This window comes from Staurois parvus, unplaced genomic scaffold (assembly GCF_062004578.1).
Source record: "Staurois parvus isolate SC_StPar_1 unplaced genomic scaffold, SC_StPar_1.0 ptg000207l, whole genome shotgun sequence".
NCBI lineage: Eukaryota > Metazoa > Chordata > Amphibia > Anura > Ranidae > Staurois > Staurois parvus.
In genome coordinates, this window is record NW_028318003.1 from 898,681 (window position 1) to 904,680 (window position 6,000).

Here is a 6,000-nt window from a genome sequence, read left to right on the forward strand (position 1 = left end):
GTTCTCACCCAAAATTTGACTTTAAATTGCCCCGTCCATCATCCCTTTGATGCAGTACAGTTGTCCTGTCCCCTTAGCAGAAAAACACCCCCGAAGCAGAATGTTTCCACCACCATGTTTGACAGTTGGGATGGTGTTCTTGGGGTCATAGGTAGCATTCCTCCTCCAAACACGGTGAGTTGAATTGATGCCAAACAGCTCGTTTTTGGTCTCATCTGACCACAACACTTTCAACTAGTCCTCCTCTGCATCATTCAGATGTTCAGTGGCAAACTTCAGACGGGCCTGGACATGTGCTTTCTTGAGCAGAGAGACCTTGCGGGCACTGCAGGATTTCAATCCTTGTCGGCGTAGTGCGTTACCAATTGTTTTCTTGGTGACTGTGGTCCCAGCTGCCTGGAGATCATTGACAAGATCCTCACGTGTAGTTCTGGGATGATTCCTCACTGTTCTCATGATCATTGACACTCCATGAGGTGAGATCTTGCATGGTACACCAGACCTAGGGAGACTAACAGTTGTTTTGGGCTTCTTCCATTTGCGAATGATTGCACCAACTGTTGTCACCTTCTCACCAAGCTGCTTGGTGAGAAGTTTTGTAGCCCAGTCCAGCCTAGTGTAGGTCTACAATCTTGTCTCTGACATCCTTGGACATCTCTTTGGTCTTTGCCATGGTGGAGAGTTTAGAATCTGATTGTTTGTTTGATTGCTCCTGTGGACAGGTGTCTTTTATACAGGTAACAAAATGAGATTAGCAGCACTCCCTTTAAGAGACTGTTTCTAATATTAGCTTGTTACCTGTATGAAAGACACCTGGTAGCCAGAAATCCTGCTGAATGATAGGGGATCAAATACTTATTGCCCTCATGAACATGCAAATCACTGCGTCATTTGTTAGACATGCATTTCTTTTGAATTTTTGTTGCTATTCTGTCTCAGTTTTACAATACACCTACCATTTGATTGTTAGACTTATCATTTCTTTGTGAGTGGGCAAACATTTAAAATCAGCAGGGGATCAAATACTTATTTCCTTCACTGTATATAAAAAAAGATGTATAACACAAAAAAGCCCACAAAAAAAAAATTAAGAATATTTTAAGTATGAATCAAATAAAAGTCAATCAAAAAATCAAGTTCAATCAATAAAGTGTTCCTTCAGACAACCCTCCTTTGGAAAATGAAAAATATGTGCAGCTGTTATCAATTCCTGTGCAAAGACAGCCTCCACCATATATCTGCACACCTCACACAGTGTGACCTCACATTATACAATGTTACAGTCTAACTGCACTTTTGGTCCCATATGGACTCAGAAGATCAGCTTGCTGAATGAAGACTCCAAAGTAAGCTCCCTCCTGAGAAGCGTCTTTGTATCAGCCGTATTCCTCATTAAAAAGAACTTTATCCTTTTAAACTATTATTCATCAATTAAAACATATGAAATACACTCCTGTTCCGGATGTGTATTTTGCACCAGGTATGATGAAGATCCAGTGATGTACTGATTAAATACAAGATGGCAGTATCATCTCAGCACCAGAGTCCTGCACACGCTCAAAACAGACACCATCCATAATATATTGCAAGGCACTTGCACACTCAATGAATGCTATTGCCTGCTGTAATGCCATTTTAAGAGCCATTTGTAGAGTACTACAAGCCACTATCCCGATGAATGGCAACGTTGTGACGTCATCCGCACACACCTTCCCAACGTGTTTCGTCACTTGTCACATGACTTTACCAAGGGGATTTGCCCCACGGAGACATGGGTTGTGTGCACTAACGGCTGCAGTATTTAATTGTAGTTTTTTGTTTTTATTTCACCATAGTTAGCGCTGTAGTTATTCAATATATTTTAATTTCTGAAGGCATTTGCCTAGGGCGGCATTTAGGGAGGTAGCGCCATCCCCCAGAAAAAGGGACCTGGTGAGCAGGGGCTGACTGACCCATGAGAGGCTCCTGGGAGGACGGGGCAGGATCTAGTCCTGAGAGAAGAGAGAGAGACTGGCAGAGACAGAGAGCCCAGGGAGGAGGAGGAGGAGGAGGACACTTCCAAAACTGGTGAGAGAACTAATGGCAGGGGTAGGCATTGGTTCAGCAGCGCCGCCGACACATACAGTTGCAAGAAAAAGTATGTGAACCCCTTGGGATTACGTGGAGTTTTGCCTGAATTGGGCATAAAATGTGCTCTGAACGTCATCTAAGTCACAACAATAGAAGAACACAGTCTGCTGAACATAATACTACACAAACATTAGATGTTGCCATGGTTTAATTGCACATAACATGTAAACATTCACAGTGCAGGGAGGAAAAAGTATGTGAGGCCCTAGCTTAATGACTTCTCCCAGAGCTAATTGGAGCCAGGAGTGAGCCAACCTTGACTCCAATCAGTGTGATGATATTGGATGTGTTGCTGACAGCTGTCCTGCCCTTAAAAAACACACACCTGTTTTGGGTTTACTGGTTTCAAGAAGCACTGTCTGATGTGAACCATGCCTCGCAGAAAAGAGCTCTCCGAAGACCTACGATCAAGAATTGTTGACTTGCATGAAGCTGGAAAGGGTTACAAAAGTATCTCCAAAAGCCTTGATGCTCATGTGTCCACGGTAAGACAGACTGTCTACAAATGGAGAAAGTTTAGCACTGTTGCTACTCTCCCTAGGCGTTGTCGTCCTGTAAAAATGACTGCAAGAGCACAGCGCAGAATGCTGCATGAGGTAAAGAAGAATCCCAGAGTGTCAGCTAAAGACCTACAGAAATCTCTGGCACATGCTAACATTTTTGTTGACACATCTACAATAAGGAAAACATTAAACAAGAATGGAGTACATGGGAGGACACCACGGAGGAAGCCATTGCTGGCCAAAAAGAAGATTGCAGCACGTTTGAAGTTTGCAAAAGAGCACCTGGATGTTCCACAGCACTACTGGCAAAATATACTGTGGACAGATGAAACCAAGATTGAGTTGTTTGGGAAGAACACACAACACTATGTGTGGAGAAAAAAAGGCCCAGCACACCAACATCAAAACCTCATCCTCACTGTGAAACATGGCGGAGGGAGCATCATGGTTTGGGGCTGCTTTGCTGCCTCAGGGCCTGGACAGATTGTTGTCATTGATGGGAAAATGAATTCCAGAGTTTATCAAGACATTTTGCAGGAAAACGTACGACCATCTGTCCGCCAACTGAAGCTCCGCAGAGGCTGGGTGATACAACAGGACAATGACCCAAAGCATACAAGTAATTCAACAAAACAATGGCTGCAACAGCACAGAATACGCCTTCTGGAGTGGCCCAGTCAGAGTCCTGACCTCAACCCGATTGAAATGCTGTGGCATGACCTTAAGAGAGCGATTCACACCAGACATCCCAAGAATATTGCTACACTGAAACAGTTTTGTGAAGAGGAGTGGTCCAAAATGACTCCAGATCGTTGTGCAGGTCTGATCTGCAACTACAGGAAACGTTTGGTTGAGGTTATTGCTGCCAAAGGAGGGTCAACCAGTTATTAAGTCCAAAGGTTCACATACTTTTTCCTCCCTGCACTGTGAATGTTTACATGTTATGTGCAATTAAACCATGGCAACATCTAATGTTTGTGTAGTATTATGTTCAGCAGACTGTGTTCTTCTATTGTTGTGACTTAGATGACGTTCAGAGCACATTTTATGCCCAATTCATGCAAAACTCCACGTAATCCCAAGGGGTTCACATACTTTTTCTTGCAACTGTAGTCTGCATGTCCCTTGTATCAATTGCCGCTGAAGCCTCTCCTGCACCACTATCTACATAGCTCTCAGTAGGATGTTTGGCTGCTGATTCATCTGAATGCAGCTAGAAGCTGATTGGTCTGATGCCCTGCCACTCAGCACTGCACCTGCCACCTCCTGATGTCCAGGCTGTGTGGGAAGTAAAATGTACAGCCTGGTAAATTAAATGTCTGCTGGAGCAAGAGTGCCAAGAGCCAGTAGCCCCTCTTGCCATAGTTGTACACTGAACCCTGTTTACTGTCAGTGGTGAACATGTGTGCATCGATAGAACATGGAGGGGACCCTGTGTGTGTGGGGGGGTAGCACTTTACTTCATATAATGGGGGGTCCCTGTGTGTCCTTACTGGGAACAGTATTCATGTGGATGGGGGAACTGCACTCCTTATATTAAGAGATCCCTGTGTGTCTTGAAGATGGGGGACACTGGGGGGCACTCTTGAGCAGCGCAGGGATTGGCTGCCTGATCTCCGTGCTCTTCTCTTCGAAAATCATGAACAGGACCTTTCAGATCTGAGAAGAGAGCTTGACACGGCTCTCTAACGCCTGGAAGATTTTGAAAATATGTCCCGTCGGGGTAATCTTCGCCTGCGTGGCCTGCCCGCAGCCATCGTTGACCTCGCGTCCACTGCTACCGCGCTTTCAAGAGTTGGATCCGGCGATACCGATAGACCGTCTGGAGTCCGATCGCATTCATCGGGCCCTGGGTCCGAGGAGTTCTGAGGGTCCTCCCAGGGACATCAAAATTAAATTCACCTATTACCGTACGAAATAAATCGCTCCTTCGCTCTGCACGAGACAAGCAGGATCTTCGCTTTCAAGGTCATCCGTACCAGCTGTTTGCGGATCTGGCACCATCCTCCATACAGAAACGTTGACGGACGAGGCCCTTCGCGTCAGTCTTCTTGAACCGTCCCATTGGGTACCAATGGGGCTTTCCATTTAAGCTTGCGTTCGCGTACCAAGGTCGGAGCCATGTTGTCCACAATCCGGAAGAGGCCAAGTCGATCCTGGAGGCGCTACACCTTCTGCCTTATGGGATGCCTCCGATGGCCCAGTGCGGCCCTTCGGTTCCCATCCTCCTTCATCTCAGCTGGGACGTATATGGGAGAAAGTTGGTAGCCGTACACACTCCCTCCCTGGTACCCCTCCATTGTCTGGATCCTCCCGCTTCGATCCAGGTTGAGTACGGTTGGATGGGTAAGATTTTTCTTACCCATCCCCTTCATGGGGAGGGGTAAGATTTTTCACTTTTCAGATGGCTTGATCCACTGCCTTGATTCTCCGTGTTTCTGATGGGGACCTTGACTGGCCCTTGTTGGGTGAACTTTTCGTATGTTGCTTTTTTTTTGGTTTTAGAGTTTGAAATATTCTTCTATGCAATACTGGTCTGCACGGGTGGTGATCCTCATTCCCCGCCGGCTCCTCACGGTCCAATTTTGAGTTGAATCTTTCATTTTTTTTTTTTTAATTTCCGCTAATTTTTTTGTTATACTAGGATTTTGGTTATGTGGATAGCCGGCTCCTTGGGTTTTTTTTTTCTTTTTTTTTGGGGGGGGGGGTTATTGTACCTTTTTGTATATACATCCTCCCTGGCTCATGGTCCTATGCCTTATATGATTGGTGCCGGCTTCCGATCTAACGGGGCCGTGACCCGGGAATGCCTCATTTCTCTTTTGCTGATATGTCTGTGTACCTGTTTACATTTTCTTTATATATTATGGTGTCATATTATGCATTCTTAAGGTAATTTACTTGACGTTGTCTTTTTGTCTGTTATGTCCCCCCCTTTTTTTCTCCCCTCCTCCCTTCCCTTCCCCTTTTCTCTCTCCTTTTCCTTCCCCTTCCCCCTTTCTTCCCCTCCCCATGAAGGTTCTTTTTGTATTATGTTGTTTATGACGCACCCATGTGCCCTGTGGTAGAGCCACCCCCATGTGTGTCCTTACGATAAGGACACAACTTCCACTGATTGTGGTTTTGTTACACTACCTTAGTGTAACGGACCACCTGACAGCACCTCTATCAGTCCCCTGATAGAGCCTCCCCAGAGTGCGGAGTCTAAGTACCGGAACACTTGTTCACCAGGGCCCCTGATGGTGGGGATGGGCTTGGAGCGTTCCGGGACCAGGTCGCAGCTACCGGGTATCTCTACCAGAGGTAGAGGAGTCTGCCAGAGGCTCCTGTGGGTTAAGAGTCTGATGTGAGGGAGCCCGGGGATCCC